The following is a 26,588-nucleotide window of genomic DNA, read 5'->3' as shown; positions in this document are numbered from 1 at the left end:
GTTAAATATCTTATTTAAAATAATTTTGAATTTTCATATTTTCAAAATTTGTAAATTAAGGATTGTGCAAAATAAGGAAAAAAAATATTATTTACCTAAAAAATTGTTTAAGGGAAAATTTGGAATTAAAATTTATCAAAATCAACATAAATTCGATGAAGCAAAATCTAATTCGCAAACAAAAATCAAATTATACTTATTTTCAGGCTGAAATAATTCGAAAAATGTTCTATTTTCTTTATTGAAGAATATTTCATGAAGAAAAATCATTCTTGCCAACAATATGATCGAAAATCTGCCAAATCTTTAAACTATTGAAGATGTTTCGAAAACTATTGGTTTGATTTTAAGTTTTAAAAATTTGAAACTAGTATATAATTCATTTAAATAAGTTATTAAATTTTATTCTTGGTAAACATTTTAAAATCATTTGTTTTGGACATATTCAAATGGTTAGCTTGAATTTAAAATTTAAAATTTATTTAGGAAATTTTTTAAACTAATTTTAAACTTCAAAAGATTATTTCTCTCAACTGATACTGAATTTGTGCAGATCTTCAAACATATTTTTTGCAGGGATGCTTTTCCTTTAACCCTCTACAACCCAACCCCGTCTTTAGACGGGCTTCGATTTAAAAAAATCGCTAAAAATCCATTTTTGAACCAATTTTTGATCTTTAAAAAGCATTGGAAAGAAGAACTCTTCAAATTTTAGAAAATGAATGGGTTGGAACTTTTACTTGTTTAATTTGACTTCGCTAATGTTTTTAAAAATGTCATTTTTTTTAGGGGTAAATTTTGGCTGTGTTTTTTACTAACATTTCCTAGACTTTAAGTAAAAAGAAGTATGCAGTAATTTTTCTGGTGCCCCAGACTATGCCTCTACGCAGTTATTTACAATTTAATGATAATGGTGCCATTTTATAGCAGAAAATGTGAAAAAATTGCAAAAGTTACTGTAAAAACATGAAAAAATTTAATAGGCAAAATGTAATGATAGGAAGTGGTAGAATAGGCCAAATACTACCGAAAACAAACGTAAACAAACATAAAGTAAGATAAATGCAAATTGAAATACTTAAAATGAAACAAGAAAAAGATAAAACAAGAGAAGTAAAGTTTTTCGTAGAACAAAAGTTGTTCAAAATGACCTCCTGAACACGGAAAAAATCAAAATATTCGAAAAAAAATGTGGGCAGTAGAGGGTTAGAAACGTTTTTAAATAAAAAAAAGTCACTTTAAAAATAAGAACAGTAAAAATTAAAATAGGCAGACTGTGAATTTTTCAACATAACAAATTGTCTATCTTTTGACAGCAGAAGTGTCACAAGATAGCACACATGCAACGAAATACCATTACCGATTTAGATATTTTTTTCAAATTTATCTTTCATAAAAATATTTATGAGTTATTTTTAATTTTTTTTATGATTTTGTTCTTCTATTTATTTCCAGGTAATTATACGCTTCATGGCTTCAACTCGTAAGTAAAGTTAGTAAAAAATAGTTGACAATTTTGCAAAATTTAGTTTATGAAACAAGTTACAAAATGATAACTTTTTTAAACCATGAACATACTATGTTGTGACAAGTTGGAAAAATATGATGAGTGCTGAAAAAATCGAGTTTTCAACGAATTGTTAGTTGCAGCTGCTCAAAAAAACATTTGAATAACATTTTTAAGTGAAAAGTTTTTCCCTCGCAAACAGTGTCGAAAAGTATTACCTTTAGATACAAGTGCTGATAATCTTTTCACTTTTCAACACTGCTAAAAAATTTAAAATATAAAATTTTATAATGTTGATAACATAAATGATTTGGACTCAAATACTTTTAACTTGTATTTGGGTAATTCTCTACCAACTCACACGAAATCGGGAAAAGTTGCCCCGACCCCTCTTCGATTTGCGTGAAACTTTGTCCTAAGGGGTAACTTTTGTCCCTGATCACGAATCCGAGGTCCGTTTTTTGATATCTCGTGACGGAGGGGCGGTACGACCCCTTCCATTTTTGAACATGCGAAAAAAGAGGTGTTTTTCAATAATTTGCAGCCTGAAACGGTGATGAGATAGAAATTTGGTGTCAAAGGGACTTTTATGTAAAATTTGACGCCCGATTTGATGGCGTACTGAGAATTCCGAAAAAACGTATTTTTCATCGAAAAAAACACTAAAAAAGTTTTAAAAATTCTCCCATTTTCCGTTACTCGACTGTAAATTTTTTTGGAACATGTCATTTTATGGGAAATTTAATGTTCTTTTCGAATCTACATTGACCCAGAAGGGTCATTTTTTCATTTAGAACAAAATTTTTCATTTTAAAATTTCGTGTTTTTTATAACTTTGCAGGGTTATTTTTTAGAGTGTAACAATGTTCCACAAAATTGTAGAGCAGCAAATTACAAAAATTTTGATGTATAGACATAAGGGGTTTGCTTATAAACATCACGAGTTATCGCGATTTTACGAAAAAAAAGTTTTGAAAAAGTTACTTTTTGCGTTTCTCTTTGTTTCGTCGTCCGTGTCTGTCGCGGGTGACCATGAACGGCCATGATCGATGACACCAACTTTTTCAAAACTTTTTTTCGTAAAATCGCAATATCTCGTGATGTTTATAAGCAAACCCCTTATGTCTATGTATCAAAATTGTTGTAATTGTCTGCTCTACAACTTTGTAGAACATTGTTTTACTCTAAAAAATAACCCTGTAAAGTTAGAAAAAACACGAAATTTTAAAATGAAAAAAATTGAAAAATGAAGAAATGACCCTTCTGGGTCAATGTAGATTCGAAAAGTACATTAAATTTCCCATAAAATGACATGTTCCAAAAATTTTTACAGTCAAGTAACGGAAAATGGGAGAATTTTTAAAACTTTTTTTTGTGTTTTTTTCGATGAAAAATACGTTTTTTCGGAATTCTGAGTACGCCATCAAATCGAGCGTCTAATTTTACATAAAAGTCCCTTTGACACCAAAATTTCTATCTCATCACATTTTCAGGCTGCAAATTATTGAAAAAACACCTCTTTTTTCGCATGTTCAAAAATGGAAGGGTCGTACCGCCCCTCCGTCACGAGATATCAAAAAACGGACCTCGGATTCGTGATCAGGGACAAAAGTTACCCCTTAGGACAAAGTTTCACGCAAATCGAAGAGGGGTCGGGGCAACTGCTGTGTGAGTTGGCGGAGAATTACCCATTTGCAACATCAAGCATGAATTGTTTACAACTTTTTGTGCTGCCAGCTTTTCAAAGTAACTTGTAATAATTATAACAATATGTTTGCCTGATTTCTCTATTATTTTCCTCAGTCTTTTATTAAAGATCGAAACAACTCAAGCAAAATCATTTCCACTTTCCTGAAACGCTTTGTTTCACTTTAGCCCAAAATCATACTTTATTGGCCCATTCGGGGTAATTCCCTGTCATGTTTCAAACCCCCAACCACCCCTTTTTCACGCAACCCCACTTGCTGCTGGTCCCCCCACTGGTGGCAACATTGTGCCACATATGTTTACAACGTGGCAACTTTTTTTTAAGGGTTTCCCCATTTCAGCAAATCGTCCGAGGTTGAAAGGACCAACTTTAAAAGGCTTATCAAGGAAAGCGTTTTTTTTTTCGTTTGGTCGGTTGCAAATTTTGAAGTTTCACCAGTTTCGATGGACTTCGGGGGAAAAGTTTTGCTTAGATGGGGAACTCAACCTTAAAGTTTCGTAAGCTCTTGGAAGAGAAGGGTACTTGGTGCTTTTTTCGTTGTTCTCGACAATATGGTTGCACTTTTGTTCCTTACTTTATGACTATCATGCTTTGTTGTGAGTACACACTTTTGGCAACAGCAGCCACTACACGGTAGTTTGACCTTTGGGCATTTTTGGACTTTTCTCTTGCAGTTAGAGTGCTTACATTTTTCAAGGAGATAACCCTTGCTGTTCCAACAGTAGTTTAACGATTTTGAATATTAACTAAATAACAAACTTATTTGAGGTTACCGTGGAGATTTTCCCTTATCCCCTTAAAAAAGTGGAACGTTGACACTTCACGTCTGGTTCGAATGGAGTTGGTCATATTCCCAATTATCAATTTTAAGGCAACTAGGGCTTTGACCACTAAATTAAAAGATACTTTTAGAGACTTTAAGGCTTTTTGAATTTCCTTACCTCAGTTGTTAGAAATAGGAAGTTAGCAATATTTTAAAAGTTAACCTTTCAAGTCAAGGGTTAAGAAGCACTTTTCCACTCTATCTGAGAGAACCAGGAGAGGGTTGACATCATTACGGTTGGGCTCTTGAAAGAAGTTTACCTCCATCATTTCATGCTTTTTTATTTTATTTTTTTTTTGCAAGGGTTAACTCCTTGCTCACAAGTTTATTCAGTATTCAGCATCAAATGTGATACATCATCGTCATCACCGTCAAAAGCTTGCACAAAAAGCTGCCCGGGACCAAGTGGGTTGACACACACACACACACACAACTCTTGGACCAGTTGACTCTTCCTTGATCTTTTCCTCGGCGGCGTCGGCGACGTCGTGATGTTTCTTTTTCTCTTCAGGATGGGAAAGGTACGTGCTTTTCGTGACTTGTCATGATAATTTGAGTGCTTGCGGCAATTTATCGCTCGGTTTAGTACAGTTAAATGTCCCGCAGGGGTGAGGGAGGGAGATATGAAGAAGAGGTAGCACCAGAGCCTGCACAAATTTGATTGAGTAGCATCTCAGGAGATAGTTGGGGGTCGAAAATGACGTAATTGAGAAATCCATACAACCACCCCTAAGATTTTCGGAGAAAAAACTAAGAATTTCAACAAATGTGTCGTTTTCGTACGTTACGTAATTCGTGAAACTCCCTCACCCTCCTTAGGCAATTAATAACACTAGCTAAAACCGTTGACCACCAGCGACTTTGCAGCTAAAAGTCACACCATTAGTGCCAATCTGAGTTGCGTGCAGTGCATAAAATTTTCCCCAAGAGCAAATTTATCTTGTGATGGTCGGTGTCTCTCTCTGGGTCTCTTAATCGGTGCCAATGCAAAAGTGACTGATGTTAACTAGCGGACCCGGCAAGACTCGTCTCGGTTGACGACCTGTCATCGATTCTGGGTTAAGCGTGGTAAGATGGTTGTCAGGTTTTTTTTTTCGTTTGCCAAGGCCTTTGATTATGATGTCTGCACAAGCAGGATCATCTTTTGATTGATGTGAAGAAGTTTATTGTTTGATATTTTTTCATTAAAAATTCCGGAAATCCAATATTAGGGGAAATATACCCATTTTAATCACCCTAAGCCGTTTGACCAATTCTCATCACTTTTGCCGTTTTCCGCTATTAAATCAACATTTTCAGATGTGGCTTGCTCACTTTAATTTGAGCTATTTATTACTTTGGAACAGTCAAAAACACTTTACGAAAGCTGTAATTCACGATCAAAGTGCTGATAGGCCGATAATAGAAATAGGCTGAAAAAGGGTATAGTTCCCCTACATCTTGGAATATTGATAATTTTTGCGTCAGAAATAATTTTTGATATAAATTCATATAAATTTACCATCTGTTTCTGTACTGGGAGCGGCCGTGGCTGAATGGTTACGGTGTTCGCTTTGTAAGCGAATGGTTCTGGGTTCGATTCCTATCTGCTCCCTGGACATAGAATACTTGAAATGCTGAATATGAACGAAAAATCAAAGTCGCTGGAGGCGGGGTTCGAACCCCCGTCCTTTGGATTGGTAAGCAAAAATGCTAACCATTAGGCCATGGCGACTTGGTGAGCCTAGACTGGAATTAGGAATACTGTAACAACCAACCCGCAACGCCTTTCGAGGTGTATCCTAGGGTTCTACCTCTTCTACAAACATTAAGTCCAAAACCTCCCTACAAACATCTATACCACTAAGGTGACGTAGGGGTCCTTGCGCACTTTAGATAGGTGTTTACTAACGATCCTTCCAGTCCTTGAGGATAGCTTGGATCCGGCCTGGACCCCATTATGCCCTGGGTTGTATTACACACTCATCAAAAGATGAAGACATGGTATCTCCTGTGTTGGATTATTGTTCCAGATGAGGGTCTAATACAGCCATACCAAACAGTGGGATAAGCGTTGTGGAGCCTTCCGGTGGTGGGGCGTCCTCCAAATGCTAATGCTAATGCTAATGCTAAAATTTACATCTGTTTCTGTGTGATTTTACGTATTGCTCGTAAATTGAAGAAATCACATCTTAAAATAAGTAATATTCAGCCTTAAAAAATTTAACTTAAAAAATTAAACTTTTTAAGCTTTAAAAAAAAAGTTGAACATTTGAGCGTTTTTCTATCTCTTTTTTTTTGGTACTATTTTTCCTCAAGCTGAACTTCACCTTTTTAAACAATATTTTAGGCTTAAAGTACATATTCTCCCATTATTGATGACGATCTTCAGCTTCTGATTCGTCTGAAAAATGTTCGCCGAAGACAGTATCAACGTTCTCGTGATCCTGCACTGAAGCGAATTCAAAAAGATTTGCAAAAGGTTATTGACCACAGATTCACTCTCCTGCGAAATGAAAAGTTCGCAAGAGATGTCGAACAAATTAAACCTTATTCCAAACCTTTTTGGAAACTTTCAAAGGTTCTTAAGAAACCTCAAAAACCAATCCCTTCTTTAAAAGATGGTGATAATATTCTATTAACTAATGGGGAGAAAGCTCAAAAACTTGCTCAGCAGTTTGAGAGTGCTCATAATTTCAACTTAAATGTTTTGAGTCCTATTGAAGATCAAATTTCAATAGAATTTCAGAATATTGTTGAACAACAGTTTTCATCAGATGAAGTTTTTAATACAGATCTGAATGAAATAAAATCTATTATCAAAAAATTTAAAAATATGAAAGCCCCTGGTGAGGACGGCATTTTTTACATTTTAATTAAAAAATTACCTGAAGCAACTTTAAGTAGCTTGGTCAAAATTTGCAACAAATGTTTTGATTTGGCATACTTTCCCAGTAGTTGGAAAAATGCCAAAGTAGTTCCGATTTTGAAACCGGATAAAAATCCTGCTGAAGCCTCAAGCTATCGGCCCATTAGTTTGCTTTCATCTATTAGTAAATTATTCGAAAGAATAATTCTTAATAGAATGATGACGCACATTAATGAAAATTCAATTTTCGCTGATGAGCAGTTTGGATTTCGCCTTGGGCATTCAACTACTCATCAGTTGTTGAGAGTTTCAAATTTGATTCGAAGCAACAAATCTGAGGGCTATTCTACTGGCGCTGCTCTTCTAGATATAGAAAAAGCATTTGACAGTGTTTGGCATAAAGGTTTGATTGCGAAATTAAAAAGGTTTAATTTTCCGATTTATATCGTGAAAATTATCCAAAATTATTTGACGGATCGTACTCTGCAGGTATGTTATCAGAATAGCAAATCTGATCAACTACCTGTACGTGCCGGCGTCCCTCAAGGAAGCATTTTGGGTCCAATTTTATACAATATTTTTACTTCTGACTTGCCTGATTTGCCCCCAGGATGTCAGAAATCACTTTTTGCTGATGATACAAGCATCTCCGCCAAAGGTAGAAGCCTTCGTGTCATCACAAGAAGATTACAAAAAAGCTTGGATATTTTCAATTCTTATTTGAAAGAATGGAAAATTACTCCAAATGCTGCAAAAACTCAACTTATTATTTTCCCTCACAAACCAAGGGCTGATTTTCTTAAACCAAAGAGTCATCACATTATAAAGATGAATGAGGTAAATTTAAAGTGGGAGGATAAAGTGAAATATCTTGGACTTGCTTTTGACAAAAACCTTACTTACAAGGATCACATTGAAAGTATCCAGGTTAAATGTAACAAATATATTAAATGTTTGTATCCACTTATAAACAGGAATTCTAGACTTTGTCTCAAGAATAAACTGTTAATCAAGCTTCCCTGCACCGTGCGGTACACGCGGTTCGCTTGTACCTCGGGTTTGCTTTGCGCCTGCTTTGTTCGGTTTACACCCGTACCCGACTCACACGAACCGAGGGTATTTTGGTTCATCGTACCAGCGCACCACGACACTCTCAGTTCGCCGCGTCGGTTTTGTGTCTGGCACTCACCCATGGCATGAACCCGGTATATGAGCCAAGGTGCTTCACTCGTTACGAGCCGAGGTACGTGTCGTGGTACGCGCTGGCGGTACAAAACGGTTTCAATACCACGACACGTACCACGGCACGCTGGGTTCATGCCATGGGTGAGTGCCAGACACAAAACCGATGGGGCGAGCCGAGAGTGTCGTGGTGCGCTGGTACGATGTACCAAGATACCAATACATAAATGGGTTCAGGCACGTACCGAAGCTAGAAAACCAAACCCGCGGTGTGCGTTGGCACTGGCGCATGGGAAGCTTGCTGTTAATTTATAAACAAATTTTCAGACCTGCCATGCTTTATGCTGTGCCGATCTGGACAAGCTGTTGCTTAACCAGGAAGAAAAAACTTCAGAGGATTCAGAACAAAATTCTGAAAATGATTCTGAAACTTCCTCCCTGGTTCAGCACCAGTGAACTTCATCAATTAGCCGAAGTTGACACTTTGGATGTTATGTCCAATAAGATAATTGATGCATTTCGACAAAATCATTGCAGTCTTCAGCTGCATTGATCCGCTCTTTATATAGTTTATAAGTTAGTTTTAAGGTATCCCTTTTCCCTTTTGTACATGTAGGACCTCCTACATTTGAAATCACTGAATAGTGAAAGCTACAATATTTCACGAATAAATGAAAGTTGCTTGTATTTAAAATTGAGGTGAAAAGTCATCGATTGTGATTGGACACTCAATAATATTTTAACTGAATGAAAATGGAATGGAAGAGAAAATCAAAATAAATATAAATTAAAAAAAAAAAAGGCTTAAAGTACATACAAAACGTGGGAATATTCGACACAAAAATTTTCAACATTCCAAAAAGTGTGTTTCTCTTTTCTTTAAACTTGTTTGAAATAGATTTTATAAAAGGATAACAATATAAAAAAGGGTTAAAATATTTTGGATTCTGGATAAAATCAAGTCTATGACAAAGTTGAAGAGCGAAAAATTCTTAAAATCTTACACTTAACAAAATTTTTATTGATTTAACACCTAATTTTAACAAAAACAAAAATTAAACTTAAAATTGTAATTCCCCATACATTTTCATTAAATATTCTCATTAAAATTTAAACTAGCAAGAGCAACGCCGAATACCTTAATCGATTTGGCACAGATTTCTTAATTTTGTCCAAGGGTTGTCAAAAGTATTGTCGCTTCAGTTTTTCTTTACTTTTATTGTCACCCTAATGCTTAATCGAAAATTTAGTATTTTTAAGAGAATGTGGTTTTTTGTGTGGTTTTTACATTTTTACGTGCATGAGCTGTTATTTTTAAATAACCTTGAAACAAACATTTTTTTTAACAAATTGGCTCAAAAAAATTAAAAGAGGGTTACAACGAGTTTATATTTTTGCATACATGAGCAGTTTCTGAAAATAGTTTGGTTTTCCAAAAAATATTTTTATCGATTTTTTGCATTCTTTCAAACTTAAGTACACAGTAAAAAAATGTGTAAATTTGGGTGGTGTAAAATTGGAATGTTTAATGTTATCTCTTTTATAATGTAATATTAGCTAAATTTAGATTGAAAAGGTGGCATTACAACGGAAAAGTGGTATATTTACACATTTTCAGAGTTAAAATTACACATTTTTTTGTTATATAAAAGATGTGTTAATTTCCAGATGAAATATTTCCATGATTTTTTTCTGTGTTTTATTTTGTTTGATTTGAAAAATTTAGGTAAAGTTTTAAATAAAGCTTATCAAAGCAAAAGAACCAAGCAATTTTCTAGTTTTTTTCCAAACCTAAACATAATTCGAAAAAATAACAGATTTATCTACCTTATTTTATCCAATGCATATTTTTCAAGTAATTTCAAACTTTTTTGAAAATGATTAATTTGTGAACCTTCAATTGAAACAAATAGTGGTTTGCAAATAGATTTCATTAAACTCTTAAGTGTTCAAAAAAACATCACAGTAAAAAAAATTTAATATTACATCAGGAAAGGGTTACATCTTATTTGTAAGAAAAAAAAGTGGTTTATGGTGTTATGTCACTTTTTCAGTCTAAATTGAGATAAAATTAAATCATAAAAGAGGTAATATTCAGCCTTCCTAAATTGCACCTGCCAAATTTACAAAAAAAAATACTATGTGATTCATAATTTTCTAACAAAGTTTTTATGAAATATGCATGATTTTTTTATTACATTGTTTTCTTCGCGCAATATTCATGTAATATTTAAGCCATAAACCCACAAAATTCTAGCTTAGAGAAAAGAATGTTTCAAAGTTTCACAATTAGCAGATCTACAGTGTAATCAAACAATTAGAATCCATACTTTCCAAGAGTCACAATTTTGTCTTTTTTATGAATGAATCGTGATAGAGTATATTTTCCTATAGTAAACATGTAAACAATATGTTTGCTAACTAAACTTGAATTTGATTTACAAAAAATCACAAATAATAAAAAATAGTTTGTATCTTTTTAAAATTATGAATAACGATGAAATTATTCAAACTTTTGCTATTTTGAAAAACTGCATTGCTGATACTAACAAATCCCTAAGGCCATTGCAAATTTTATTTCAAGTTTTTGTTTGTTGAAAGTTGGGCTTGAAATTTGTCAGCCAAATATAAATTTTGTGAAACATTTATTTTTATTTTTCAATGAAATATTTTTTTTATTGAATAGTATAAAAGCGGTGAAGCAAAATAAAATAAAATTTTGTTAAAAAAATGGAGTAAAAATTTCAAAACCTGTTTGGAACAGGAAATTTGACTATCTTCAATAAAATAACGTGATTGCTAAGAACACTTCGCTTAGACATTCAAAAAATAAAATTAAATTATAAGAAATCAAATTCAAACATTTGAAAAACTAACTTATCAATAAACAAAAACATAAAAAAATAATCAGCAACCATCTTAACAAATTGAAATAACTAACGCAAATAACAAATATGACTAATTTCAATAAAAATCAAATGATCAATTTGCATAAATTTATATTCCGTGAGAAACTATTTCACTTTCCAAATCGGAAAATAACATCAATATCTGCCTCTCGACAACTCGTTATCTTATTACTATGGTAATTATTGCCACTCCATTTTATTGGCTCCCAACTACGGCGTGGACTTTGTTTCAATTTATTTTACATTACTCGAAGAAGCAGCGGGGGAAAATCACCCACGCACATTTGCTTCGCCTTAGTCTGGCTTACAATCACACAGTGAAAAAATTCGGTGTAAAATCGCATGCACATCACATTTGTGAACAAAAGCATGTAATATTGTATGAGAAAACGTGTACACAAAAAGCATGTACGGAAGAAAAAAAGATTTTGCCTTCCTCCAAAATAACGACAATCTGGTGAGAGTCATATTCAGATTACCAAGTCCGCGCCCCAACCATCTCGTACAATATTACATGCTTTTGCTCACAAAGGTGATGTGCATTAGGGTGTTTCATCCAAACAAAAAAGTTCTCAGAATCAGGCAAACCGAGGTTCCCCTAGTAGAGGATACCCATAGGGACTCTCATGCCAAATATCAGCCCGTTTGGTTGAGAATTGGCCTGTCCCCAGCGGTTGAAAGTTTACATGTAAATTACTATGGGATTTTTATGCTTTTCGTTCAATCGTTCCTACAGGTCTGGGAACAGCATGGATTCACTCGGAATAAAGACATGTGTGTAGGGAATGGTCCAATGAACACATTCCAGGAGGAATTAGGGTTGTACATTCTGTCCCCAAAGTGCGCATTGGATCGTCGTCCGGTGTCTCAACGATTCACCCTTCAAATGTACGCATTGTCCTTAGTATGCTATGACGGCTAGGTGAAAATTACGACGCCCCATGTCAGACTGTGAACACGTGGCAGAGCATTCACTCAAGTTTTGGCTCAGAAACATACTTTAAAGTAATAAAATTATAATTTTTGATATTCCTGTAACAATTTGAACTATTCCACATAACGTAACATGATGATTTTGTAATAATAATGCAATCGATGCTTCTCCACGTGTTCACCGTCTGACATGGGGCGTCATAATTTTCAGCTAGCCATCATAGCATACTAAGGACAATACGTACATTTGAAGGGTGAATTGTTGATTCTGGAGACTCCGGACGTCGATCCAATGCGCACCTTGGCGACAGAATGGACAACACGAATTCCTCCTGGAATGTGTTCATTGGACCATCCCCTACACACCTGTCTTTATTCCGAGTGAATCCATGCTGTCCCCAGACCTGTAGGAACGATTGAACGAAAAGCATAAAAATCCCATAGTAATTTACATGTAAACTTTCAACCGCTGGGGACAGGCTAATTCTCAACCAAATGGGCCAATTCTCAACCATTTGGCATGAGAGTCCCTATGGGTATCCTACTAGGGGAACCTCGGTTTGCCTGATTCTGAGAACTTTTTTTTTTTTTTGATGAAACACCCTAATGTGCATGCTTTTGCATGCGATTTTACCAACGGATTTTTTGCTGTGCAGCTACTGCTACTCCTTCTAAAGTGCGATAAATGTGAATTTAATGAAGCTGCTGCCCCCGTCGGTTCCGCTGGGCTTCCTGCACGACAAAACGTCATCTCTTTTTTCTAGGGGAAAATGCAAATGGCGGGGAAAAGGCAAAGCTTCCGCAAAATTACATTTGTGCAAAGCTTGGTTGGAAAAAGTTTTTCGAGTTTCCGTTTTTCCACACGCTTAACGAAACCGCCTCTAGTGTCAACATTTTGGTGGGATTCATACGACGAGGTCGGTTTATGTAAACATGTGTGTGCTGTGAAGAAAAATATGTATATGCCAGAATCCTCGACGATGGGCTTCTGCCGGGAGAGGATTCTTGGTGGGTTACCGCCGGAAAAATCCCACAAAACATGCAAATGTATGTAGACTTACACGTCTGAGGTTGTGTGTTTCTTTTTCGGTGGTACACGTCGATGAAATATAACACTGTTGCTTCCGGGGAAGAATGCCAAACCCGACTTTCCGGTCACACACGGAATGTAAAAAATCCATTTTTTTTAATCTTGTCGTGAACAAGAATTGAACTCTACGAACGAATCTACAAGCAATATTTTTAAATCGTCATAATATTCATGAAATTTCAAACCTTTCAGTGGTCGAAATAAGTTTGGCTCGGTGCCCAAGTTTAATGGTGGCAACTTGAGACCAACAATTGGTGGTCGTCGTGCCCTTGAGGGACCGAGCAAGCAGAAGTTATTTTCCGCGACGTAACGGATACGCCGGGATTATGGTTTCGCGGTTGCCATCGCCGCAAGAATGCGCTGTACTTTTCAGAAATGAAATCGTAAACTTCGAAGGGAAGGTTACGTCAGTTTTGATTCTATTTTTAAATTGTTTGTTCCAAGGACAGTTGAGAAGACAGTTGTTCATCCCAATAACATATTTAAAGTCCCATCTTCCCCAATCCAATTCTTCACCAAACCGCAAATCTTGCCATTCCGGCGAACCATAACCCCTGACCACAAATTCCGGGTCGATGCTCCCAAAACGAATACACAAACCCACTAATTCCTGTGTGCCATTCTGCCGGACCCCCCTCCCAAAAGGACCAACATAAATTATCATTTTAATGACTTTATCCTCGACGACCACCCGGATGCGACGGTCACTCAGCCTCAATCGTTTGCGTTTGACAAATCCTGGCCGGAATTTCTCTTCCAAGCCCGTATTAATAGAGTCCGGTCACCTTTTACGACATCCTTCCGCCGAGCAGTTCTCTACGGAATCGGTATTTTTTCTTTAATTTCAATTTTTGTATTTTTTAATCCGGCTGAAACTTTTTTGGTGCCTTCGGTATGCCCAAAGAAGCCATTTTGCATCATTAGTTTGTCCATATAATTTTCCATACAAATTTGGCAGCTGTCCATACAAAAATGATATGTGAAAATTCAAAAATCTGTACCTTTTGAAGGATTTTTTTGATCGATTTGGTGTCTTCGGCAAAGTTGTAGGTATGGATATGGACTACACTGAAAAAAAATATACAAAGTAAAATTTTTTTTGGTGATTTTTAATTTCACTTTTTGTCACTTAAACTTGATTTGCATTTTTTTTTATATGTTTTAGAGGACATCAAATGCCAACTTTTCAGAAATTTTCAGAATGGGCAAAAAATCTTTGACCGAGTTATGATTTTTTGAATCAATACATTTTTTTCAAAAAATCGAAACATTGGTCGCAAAAAAAAATTCAATTTCATTTTTATATGTAAAATTGAATTTGCAATCAAAAAGTTCTTTAGTGAAATTTTGATAAAGTGCACCGTTTTCAAGTTATAGCCATTTTTACGTAACTTTTTTCAAAATAGATGCAGTCATTGATTTATTAAAAATAGTGCCCATGATTGCCCACTTTTGAAAAAAATATTTTTGAAAAGCTGAGAAAATTCTCTATATTTTGCTTTTTCGGACTTTATTGATACGACCCTTAGTTGCTGAGTTTTTGCCATTGTGACAAGAAAATTGATATTTTCTTAAGCTCACCCACACAATCCACCATTTTCTAATGTCGATATCTCAGCAACTAATGGTCCGATTTACAATGTTAAAACATGAATCAGTCGTGAAATTTCAAATCAAGACTAACATATCAAAAGGGCGTAATATTGAATGTTTGGTCTTTTTGAAATTTTAGTCTTGATTTAAAAATTTTGAAAATTTTTTTTTCGAAAAGATCGTAAAATTTAACGGATGTTTCATATTTTAACATTGTGAATCGGACCATTAGTTGCTGAGATATCGACATTAGAAAATGGTGCGTTGTTTGGGTGAGACTTAGAAAACATCAATTTTCTTGTTTTTAAACCTTTGCATGGCAAAATCTCAGCAACTAAGGGTCGTATCAACAAAGTCCGAAAAAGCAAAATATAGAGAATTTTCTCAGCTTTTTAAAAATATTTTTTTCAGAAGTGGGCAAACATGGGCACTATTTTTAAAAAATCAATAACTGCGACTATTTTGAAAAAAGTTACATAAAAATAGCTATAACTTGAAAACGGTGCACTTTAGGCTGGTACAAATATTTTTAAAAGTTTTTGTCACCCCCCCTTCAAAATTGGCCCGAAAAATCAGGGGGCAAAAAAAATATTTTTACAATAAACTTAAAAATTTCAATGAAAATTCAAGTGCAACCAACTGAAATCAAATTAAAATACATTCTCCTGCGTTTAAAATCATTTTTAGCATGTTTGGGTTTATTAAAAAATCTTAAGACTTTTTGAAAATTTTCGATGCAAAATCTTTTTTTTCGATACAATTTTTGTTTTTGTCAGATCTTAGATTTTTTGAAAACTAATGATTGCAAAACAACTGAACTAGTGTAAAATGCATTTTATAACACTTTTTTCATTTAAATGTGAAGACTATGGCTTGTTATTTAAATTTTTATATTTTTTTATTTTTTTGCCCCCCCCTTGACCTCGGCCAGGGCCGAGGGACAAAAACTTTTTTAAATATTTGCATCGGCCTTATCAAAATTTCACTGAAGTATTTTTTTATTGCAAATTCAATTTTACATCGAAAAATGAATTTGAAGAAAAAATTGTGACCAATATTTCGATTTTTTGAAAAAAAAAAACGAAATGGATTGATTCAAAAAGTCATAACTCGGGCAAAAATTTTTTGCCCATTCTGGAAATTTCTGAAAAGTTGGCATTTTATATCCTCTTAAACATATCCAAAAATGAAAAAAATTAAAAATAGTGTTTGTTTGCAAATCAAGTTTTAGTGACAAAAAGTTAAAAAAAAAATCACCAATTTTTTTTTTTACCGTGTATCATTTTTTTTTCAGTGTAGTCCATATCCATACCTACAACTTTGCCGAAGACACCAAATCGATCAAAAAATTCCTTCAAAAGATACAGATTTTTGAATTTTCACATATCATTTTTGTACGGACAGCTGCCAAATTTGTATGGAAAATTATATGGACAAACTAATGATGCAAAATGGCTTCTTTGGGCATACCGAAGGCACCAAAAAAGTTTCAGCCGGATTATAAAATACAGAAAAAATCGAATGACCGAAAGCTCTGAGAATTGCTCCGCTTTTTTCGAGTTTCTTTTTTTTAAACCGGACATCGGATTACAACCCTCGGGTGGCCCCCAGATTCCCCGTAATCCCGACGGACAACCCGACCTTTGTCACGGCGTGCGGTCAATCCTTCAACGGGAGGGCGGGGGGTGTTGACAGCTACGCAAAGGAAGGGGAGGGGTGTTGTTTTGGTTGTGTTTGACAAAGAACTTAAGGGATAAGAACGTTGGAAAGTTTCTTCACCGTGACGGAATTGTGGCTTTGTTAGCGGAAGTAGGCCTTCTTTTTGATCTATTTTGGGTCCGTTCCCATGACGATATCCCTTTAGTGGTGCGATAAGAAAGTTGATCGTTTGAGTTACTTGCTGGTGGAAGTGGGTTCTTATCTGCGACTTACAGAACTGAATCTTTGGTCCTTTAAAAATCCACCAAATTCATTGCTACATTCCCTACAATTTCAAAATCTACACTTTGACAAGGCCGGCGCCGTTAATGGTATGAGGACGTTGTTATCTTTTTGAAAACTTCTAGAATTACAAGCAGACACAGTAGCTTTCGGTGTGTTTATTTCCCATCTTGCTTTAAACTTCTAGACCTACACTTTGACAAGGTAGGCGCCGTTATTGGTCAGGATTACTTCAGAACTACCCAAGAGCACAAACACGAATCTCGAAAAGTTATCCAGCAAACAGTTTATTAAATCGTCACACCTCCAAATCCTCACTCCTCCGGAAAGCACGGCAGGTAGATGTCACAGCAGGCCTGTTCCGGAGCGTCGCATCTCTGCCGGAACGCGTTAAAGTGCAGTCCGGCGGGGCAGTTCTGCTCGCAGGCGATTCCGTTCTCGCACAGGTAGAACTTTTCGCAGTCGAAGTGGGGCAGCATGTAGTCGTAGTAGCCGGCCGGACAGCGCGGGTTCGGACCGCACACATCGGCGGAAGTTTCCGAGGTCAGGAGGGCCAGGATGGCGCCGATGGCTAGCGCGGTGAGGGTTGACAGCTTCATCGTGGTTGATTCGGCGGTTTACGAAAACAAAGTGGGACAACATTTGGCAATCGCCAGCTGATTAACCTGAAATTTGCGGCATTCTTATCTTGAACGATAAGGTTGATAAGAGATACGAGGGATTTTCCTAAACAACCAGTTTTAATCAGAAAGTTCTAATTATAAGTGAAACCAAGTATTCACAACTCTGTACTTATCGTGTACAATCACCCTGGAGCACCTAAATGTGTTAATCGAGTTTTAATGATGCGCTGCTCTCGTTAACAAACCAATTACGAACTTTGCGTGCAGAATCTCGTCAGGGTGTCTGACCACCTGCAGTTGCCAGACAAGCTGTAGACAAGATAATTGATGACCCCGCGAAAGGTGTCTTGTAGAAGGTAATTTTGCCACCAGAGGCGCTGGCAGCGTTGACAGGCTTGTCGCACCTCAACGACTGAGGTATTCCTCAAAATTTAAATAATATTGCTAAGATATTTACCTTCATAGTTATTGGGTGAAATATCTGTTCAGTTTTGTCTACACTTTAACAAGGTCAGCGCCGTTATTGATCACGATTTCTTCATCATAACCATTTCTTTCTAGATCTAGAAATGTATGTGACTATGAGTACGGATCAAACTGTAATCAGATCAATAACGGCGCTGGCCTTGTCAAAGTGTAGATTTATATAGCATCCATAAGGAAAGCACTCTTAATTTGAGATGACCTGTATGGCGAATTGCATCTTTAATAAAGATGTTCCCCAACAAAACCAACGCAAAAGCTCAGCAAACCCCCTTTTCAAATCGGAAGAAAAAGTAATGCGATAAGTGCAGGTCTCGTCGCCACCGCCAACAAAACGACAATTACATCAATTATCCTGTCAATGCGTTTCGCTTGGGACTGCTTTTGGCTTCTGGCAAGTTGGGAATTAAATCACTGAAGAACGCCGTGAAGATGCAGTGTCTGACCAGCAGCACTAACCGACCGTGGGCACGGATTACGGGTTTTAATTTATATTTATGATAGTTTTATTGCATTTCCGAAGTCGTTGCACTGTTGGCTTTGAAGAAGTGGTTTTTGTTTTGGTCAAATGCAGAAGCATGCGGATGACTCAGATTTGGTCCAACCTTCTGGGAATCGCTGCTCCAAACATTTAGCAGCTTGCATGACCTTTATCCCGAAATTTGATTACGAAGCTCTTTCCAGTTTTGCATATTTACATACGATCGAAAACACACACCAAAAAAAAACTCGCATTCCGAACCTAGCGCAGCTCACTTCTGAATAATTGATTGTGCTGACGGACGAGATATTTCGGGATGCTGCGTGCCTTCAGTTTACGAGCAAGTTTTTCCTCGAACGAATTGGGATGCTGAACTAGGAGAAATTGGTCCAGTTGGATGCGTTCAATATGAGGTCATGTGTGTGGGATTTTTTTCGCTGGAATCAGGAACTGTTATCCATGTTTGTTTATTTTGAAATGTGGAATTCCTCGAATCGTATCGTATTGATATTCACAACTGCGTTTTGGTGAGAGAGATATTTTGCGATTTTGGGATCCGCAAATGTCAAAACGATTCCAGATTTCGGATACTACACGCATTCCTCAACTTTTAAAGGACTAAACATAACTTTTTCAAGGATTCAAGAATTACAAAAAAATACTTAAAAATGTTAAAAAATAAAAATGGCATTTTTCCAGGTCTTTGCATTTTTTAAACAAATTCTTGTTTGTTTATTAAAAAATAATTTTCAATCTTGATATAAGAAATTGTAATCAAACGTAACATTTTACATAATAAGACAAGTTTAGCTCATTGAGTGAGCTATACTGAAAGTTTGGTTCATGCTTTCAAGATCTTATCAACATCTGATTTTTATTGTCTCTTGAAAATTACTAAATGTATGTAAAAAAAATCTAGATTATTTTTTTAGTTATTTAAATTAACAAAATTTTATTTAACATTAACATTTTGTTCATTAGATCTTTTTGAAAAAAAAAAAAATACTATATAGATGATAAGTCTGGTATTTTAAGGCATAAATGTAATATGATTTGAAAAGCACAACAAAGATGAATGATTCATGCTGATGAACATTCATGCTGAATTCTTGACATGTTAAAGAAACGTAAGAAATGTGGAGAAAATTTGAGATTATTTGATAAAAAAAATGTTCCAGATTTTGACCGAACATACTAAATAAAGTCTTTTCAGTGCTTCTTAAAAACAAATATGGAGTTTTTAAATGTTTTTTAGGGAGTTTTGAATCCGCCAGAAGTAATAAAAAACACTCTTGAAGAAAAAATCCAAAATGTTATTGGACCTTTAAAAGACTTCCCAAATTATTTTTTCATTCTTAACCCTCTACTGTCCATTTTTTTTTACAAATATTGCTATTTTTTCCGTTTTCAGGAGGTCATTTTGAGCAACTTTTGTTCTACGAAAAACTTTACTTCTATTGTTTTATGTTTTTCTTGATTATTTTTAGTATTTATATTTGCATTTATCATGTTCAGTTTATTTTTGTTTCTGATAGTATGTGCCTAATACTACCACCTCCTATCATTATCTTTTGTCTATCTAGTTTTTTCATGTTTATTGTTTTTACATCCACTTTTAATGTTTTTGCATTTTTTTTTCACAGTTTTTACACTAGAATCAAATCATTATCATTGATTTTTTTTAAATGCTAAGAGGCATAGACTAGGACAACACAAAAATTTCTGCATACTTATTTTATACATGATAACGAAAATAATAGTGAAAAACACAACCAAAGTTGACCTCAGAAATAATTACACTTTTAAAAACATTGGCTAAGTCACATAAAACAAGTCAAACTTCCAACCCTAAAATTAGAGTTCTTCTTTCAAATGTTTTTAAAGATCGAAAATTGGTTGAAAATTGTTTTTTTTTGCGAATTTTTCGATCGAAACCCCTCTTGAGCGGGCTTGGGTTGTAGAGAGTTAGATAATATTTCAAAATTTTTGTTTCGTTAATTGTAAATTGTAAGAATGTTGTGATGTTGCACAATGAAAAAAAAAAAAAAATACAACAAACCATCCACTTCAACGAATCCCAGGTGTTTTGTGGTCTGTATTGCAAGTTTCTACTTGAACCTGAAAAAACATAATGATTTTCTAATTGTAATAAAGAATACAATCATTTTAGTATTTTGACCATCATTTGCTTGTAGCTTGTTGTTTTGCAATAGAAAATGACTTAATATTTTTAATATTTGAAAAATATTTAGGTTTTACAAAGTTTAAAATTTTTAAAATAAAAGTTTTTCTTAAATTTTTTTCAAGATATCGAAAATATTGTTTCGAATTCTATTGGTGACATTTGTGACATTTTTTGCTTGTTTCAATTATTATCTAAATTTTGAAAATCAGCCAAAAATTTTAAAATTTTCAGTATGTGTGTTTTTTGTTCTTCTCAAATGCTATGCTTTATTTATTATGTATTTTTTTAAGTGCTGAATCAGTAACATAATTTTTTTGTTTAACATTGGAAATCGAAGCAATTGTTTCCGAGATACTATTTCACTGCTTTTATACTTTGAACTAAGTTTTACAAGAAAAATGTATTGAATTTTTTCTACTTCAAAAAATTAACAAAATTTTGATCCAAGAACTTGAAAAACGTACACCTTTCAAAAACAAAATAAACAAATAAATAAGCCGTATTCAATTGCGAATAAAGTCGATTTAAAAACTCTAAAAATCATATTAAGAAAAAAAAAAGTCCTGCCTCTGGTGGTACCATATAAAAATAAAACAAAAAAATACAGTATACGTATTTTGGGAATATATCGTTCAGTACTAAATCAAAAGTATAAGAAGAAGGTTTTTTTTTCGTGTTGCTATTTTTTTCTGAAGAGTTTTAAAAATAATCTACATTTTTTCCGAAGACACCAAATCGATCAGAAAATCCTTTCTCATGATACCAATTTTCGAATATTTTCATAGCACTGTTTTATGACCTGAATGACTGGAAAAATATTCAATACAAAAAAAAGTCAACTGTAAATAATCGTACTCAACAGAGCAGTTCTCTACGGAATCGGTCTTTTTTCTTTAATTTTAATTTTTGTATTTTTTAATCCGGCTGAAGCCATTTTGCATCATTAGTTTGTCCATATAATTTTTCATACAAATTTGGCAGCTGTCCATACAAAACTGATATATGAAAATTCAAAAATCTGTATCTTTTGAAGGAATTTTCTGATCGATTTGGTGTCTTCGGCAAAGTTGTAGGTATGGATATGGACTAAACTTAAAAAAATGATACACGGTAAAAAAAATAGGTGATTTTTAATTTCACTTTATGTCACTAAAACTTGATTTGCAAAAAAACACTATTTTTTTATAAATGTTTTAGAGGACATCAAATGCCAACTTTTCAGAAATTTCCAGGATGGGCAAAAAATCTTTGACCGAGTTTTGATTTTTTGAATCAATACATTTTTTTTTCAGAAAATCGAAATATTGGTCGCAAAAACTTTTCAATTTCATTTTTCGATGTAAAATCAAATTTGCAATCAAAAAGTACTCTAGTGAAATTTTGATAAAGTGCACCGTTTTCAAGTTATAGCCATTTTTATGTAACTTTTTTCAAAATAGTCGCAGTTATTGATTTTTTAAAAATAGTGCCCATGTTTGCCCACTTTTGAAAAAAATATTGTTGAAAAGCTGAGAAAATTATCTTTATTTTGCTATTTCGGACTTTGTTGATACGAACCATAGTTGCTGAGATATTGCCATGCAAAGGTTTAAAAACAAGAAAATTGAAGTTTTCTTTGTCTCACCCAAACAACCCACCATTTTCCAATGTCGATATGTCAGCAACTTATGGTCCGATTCAGAATGTTAAAATTAGGGGTGGGCAAAAAAAGAGCGAGCCGCTCAAAGAGCCGGTTCACTGAAAAGAGCGAACGAGCCGTGGCTCACAAAAAAAGAACCGCGGTTCTTTTTATACTCCGGTCTTTTGAAAGAACTGTTTCAATATGGCATGATTTTTGATATAAATATAATTTATTGAATTTCAAAAAAAAATAGTATTAAATTTGTTTTTGAGAATTGGAAGTGCAATTTCAAATATTTCAATGCTTATAAAAATAATCCCAAAAGTAATTGATTTGTAAAATTATTACCAAAAATTTAGATTTTATCGATTAAATCAGAAAGTAGAAAAAGTTCACAGAATATTTTCTCCAAATAAAATATTAGCATTATTTCCATTCATGTAGAAATAAATACAATTTTAAAAATTAATAGCAATTTTTCCGGCATCCTAAATTTAAGTTTGGATGCCATTCAACTACCCGAATTTTTAGGTTCGAGTAGAAATCTTGACATAGAGACCACCATGACGTATGTTTTTCAAGGGCATCTTCTCGTTTTCAGTTTAATTTTTTTATCAAATAATTTATAAAAGTCCAATGTGAAATAACTAATAAAATCACACGATTCTTAAAAAAACCTTTTCATCCAAATATTGAAAAAGAGCGAAAGAGCCGTTCAAAAGAGCGGCTCTTTTTAATGAGCGAACGAAAATGAGCGGCTCCTAAAAAAGAGCGATTTTGCCCATCTCTAGTTAAAATATGAAACATTCATGAAATTTTCCGATCTTTTCGAAAAAAATATTTTTATAAATTTCAAATCAAGGCTAACATTTCAAAAAGACCAAACATTCAATATTATGCCCCAGATTAAAAAATACAGAAAAAATCGAATGACCGAAATCTCAGAGAATTGCTCAACAGATATAAAATACCCCTTATTTAAAAAAAATCAAAGTTGATAATATTTGTTTTTTTTATACCAATGATATCAAATTACTTCAGTCCAACTGTACTCTGTTTGACTTCCCTTTTTCTTCGCCCCATCATTTCTAAAACCCGTCGAACTGTTATTTCTATGCCACGCACCACCTATCCGAACCCTGCCAAAGGGGCAGTCCACCTCCTCGGGGTTATTAAATGTGTGCGATTTTTTTGCGTCCATTTCCTCACAACACTTCTTCTTGTGTCTTTCTGTATATTACCCTTAAACAACGGGTTCTAGATTCACGCGATCGCCCGCAAATATGTGCTAAATCATTCCACTTTTCTCCTCCTCTCCCTCTAATCACAACGTGTCATTCTGGACCAGCGATTGCTGGACCCCTCGGGTGTTTCTTAATGCGTGATTGACCGAGATCTGGAGGGCAGGGGGCCTTCGATGATTGAAGAAAGTGCTGATTTGTGCCAATTTCCGCCCTTTTTTGCCACGTTCGACTAGAAGTGCGTACGCGTTCGATGCATTAGAAGGCGTCGAGGGGTCCATCGCTGTGATGGTTTGAAGTTGATGGATGAGGAATTGGTAGAACGATTCGCTTCGCGGAAAGCCAGACCGCGCGGTGTGGAGTTCGTTGAACGCGCGGGTATATCAAATTGAGCGATTCTATACTACTCGAGGGGTCCGCCAACGCCGTCATTTGACACGCACTTGCTCGCGGATTTCGCAATAATCTCCAGCTCCAGTGTAACGTGATACATATTGGCAGTGGAGATTGGCATTACGATTTCCACGACCTACGGCATGTCTACGTCTAGTGCGAGCAAGACTCTAAACGTGAAGGTTGGCACACATTAGCCATTAATTGATAGACAACTTTGTAAACCATCTAAATTTTTGATTTCTTCAAATTTCATCATGAGAAGCATTGATTGCTTCCAACCTATCATTTCCAGCAAACCTTGGAGGGCGGCGACGTTCTGTGAAATATGCGTGTGCCTGACCCACATCAACAAAAACCGTCGGCCTATCGAACACTGTTTACACTCACGTGTCCGTCCAGAGAGGCCGTGGTGTGATGATGTGTCTAGGCTAGGGCGCCAGCTAGGGCACTTCTCCCGGAGTCAGCGAAATTCTAAACAGCCTACTTTGAATCACCCACAAACACTGACTACAGTGTATTGTTTGTTGGGTCTTGTTTATCGGTTTGGCGATTGTGAAGGTTTTGGAAGTATTTTTGGAAAACAGAGGGATCGATTCATCGCGGGATGCCCTTTTCGGTGGGTTCTGCGAATTAGATAGTTTCGGGTTTCAACCGGAAACGTGGATGACTCTATTATTAGCGCACATTAGTCACGGATTTGTTGACTACAAAGTGTGAGATATAAAAAAATGGGTTGGAGTAACTCGCAAGATTGCTGCGTGTGAAAAATAGAATCGAAAATCAAAACTGATTTTACACTTCATTAAAATTAGTTTCCTGGATTGAAAAAAAAAAATTTCGTTTAAAGCGTTTGTTTGACATTTGTGCTGTTTTTTTTTTAGAAAAAAATCTATTTCTTTCAAGATTTTCATTTATCCTAATTCAATGTATTACATATTAAGTGTTATTTATTTTCTATATTATATACTTACAAATCGAACTAATGCGCGTTTGTTGAGCTCTGTAATTAGAGAAAAATATGCTTTATTAGTTTTATTATATTGCTGGATTGGACAGAAATGAAAAGCCATGTGATTCTTTTATCATTAAAAAAAAGGTTGATGACTGTGTTCCTTATCGAAAGATTGTCAAAATTTTAAGATTGATGAACAATTTCGCCAAAAATATTTTTTACGAGTTTAAAACTTTATTGGAAAAAGATCTCTTAAAATTAAATTTAAAGTTTGACTTGTTTTATGTGACTCCGCCAATTCATTTCAATACATGCAATGGGCCTTATATTGGATATTTGGCCCCTTTGAAAAATTAGTCTTGATTCCAAAATTTTCAACATATTTTTTTTTCAAAATTATCATATAATTTTTCAAATATTTTATTTTTCAACATTGAAAATTGTGGTTTGGTTGAGCGAAAATTGGATCATTGGAGTTGCTGAGATGTTGGCATTGAAAATAAGGGAATGTTTGGGTGAGTCTTAACATTCCAACGCCCAAGGCTCCAAAAAAGTTGGAACGGTAACTTCAACTCGCTGGTTCTCGGGCATAACTCAACCAATCAAGATGATTCTTCTTTCCAGTGATTTGTTAGAATGTCTAGATGATTCTAGAACTTTGCAGAACTTAATTTGATCAAATCTGTAATTTTTGCGATCAAAAACATCGTTCCAACTTTATTTTTCGCGTGTAAAAAAAAATTCGCCAAAAATTCCGCGGAGGCAGTTATTTAAAAAAAGGTGGAACGATGTTTTCGATCGCAGAAATTACAGATTTGATCAAATCAAGTTCTGCAAAATTTTAGGATCATCTAGACATTCTTACAAATTACTGGAAACAAGAATCGTCCCGATTGGTTGAGTAATGCCCGAGAACCAGCGAGTTGAAGTTACCGTTCCACCTTTTTTGGGAGGCTTGGGCGTCCGTGTAAGTTGGACATGCGTTGGGCGTTCCAGTGTTAAAAAACTTTTTCCTTGTTTCTTGTTCTTTTATATGCTGTATTTCAGCAACCAGAGGTTCAATCTTCAATGCCTCTTAGGAAATTTTATCGGAAATTTTTGGACTTTTTTAAACAAATATTTTCAGGGATGGTCAATCATGGACACCATTTGAAAAAATCTAAAAACGAAATAAATTATTAATATTATTAAAAAATAAGTAAAGTACTTTTTGATTGCAAATTTGATTTTACATAAAAAACTAGTGCGTCCATCCCGAGAATTCCCGGGACAAAATTCTCGGGATTTTTCCAAAACCGGGAATTCCCGAATCCCGGGATTTTTAACAATTTGTCCCGGGAATTCCCGAAATTTAAAAAAAAAAACAAATTTTGGTCTGGAAATTCAGGTTTGGTTGTGGAAATAGATGAACAGTTGAATTACCTTATAATCGATAATAATTTTAAAGCATTATAATTTTTATTCGGCATATATCAGCATTAATTTGGTTTATTAGGGAAAACTGTTAAAATTTTAGTTTACCGATCTGCAAAATGCCTAGCACATTGAATATTTTCTATTTGATTTTATATATTTTTAAAAGATCTACGTATATTTTTGATTTTATATTTAAAAAAAAAATAATAATTTGGGATTGCAAAAATGTTGTAAGCAACTTGTTGTAAAACTGGTTTTTTCCAGCACTTGTCTTACTTCTAGATTACTTCTTCAAAACAACCAATGCGCCAAGAGTTTCCTATGTACATACGACATTTTGAAAAAGTAATCGAGATTTTTCCGATAAATGTACGAATCGTGCTGAAAAAATCTTCATGTTGCCACTTGTTTTATTATATTAAACATGAAATTCAAAACTTATCTAAAATTTTACATTGACTGGTGTCATTTTATTTGTTGTCGCCTCTTGTTTTTTAAAAGATATTTTTAAAGAAATTTTTCAAGCTTTTCTGGTCATGTCATATAAAAAAGAAATATATTTATATAAGACTTATTTGATTTGAATCACATTGTAGTTCATTTATAATCCAAAGCACAACAAAGAACAAAAATAAACTTATTTTAATTTCATTTAA

The 26,588-nt window shown here is 34.6% G+C and overlaps 2 protein-coding genes across 4 annotated transcripts in view; one reads left to right on the top strand and one right to left on the bottom strand.

The window, feature by feature from the left end:
• LOC120415813 (uncharacterized) overlaps positions 1-26,588 on the bottom strand; it is a 251,245-nt gene that overhangs the window by 28,267 nt on the left and 196,390 nt on the right. For all 3 annotated transcript variants that reach the window (XM_052711223.1, XM_052711221.1, XM_052711222.1), the window contains one exon: positions 24,536-24,564. The gene's annotated coding sequence lies outside the window, so the exon portion shown is untranslated. The remainder of the gene's footprint in view (positions 1-24,535; positions 24,565-26,588) is intronic.
• Positions 1-26,588, top strand: part of LOC120415810 (HIV Tat-specific factor 1) — a 169,934-nt gene that overhangs the window by 70,984 nt on the left and 72,362 nt on the right. The window lies entirely within an intron of this gene.

The sequence above is a fragment of the Culex pipiens genome, chromosome 3, assembly GCF_016801865.2.
Source record: "Culex pipiens pallens isolate TS chromosome 3, TS_CPP_V2, whole genome shotgun sequence".
NCBI classification, from domain to species: Eukaryota; Metazoa; Arthropoda; class Insecta; order Diptera; family Culicidae; genus Culex; species Culex pipiens.
This window is presented reverse-complemented; position numbering and strand designations above follow the sequence as displayed.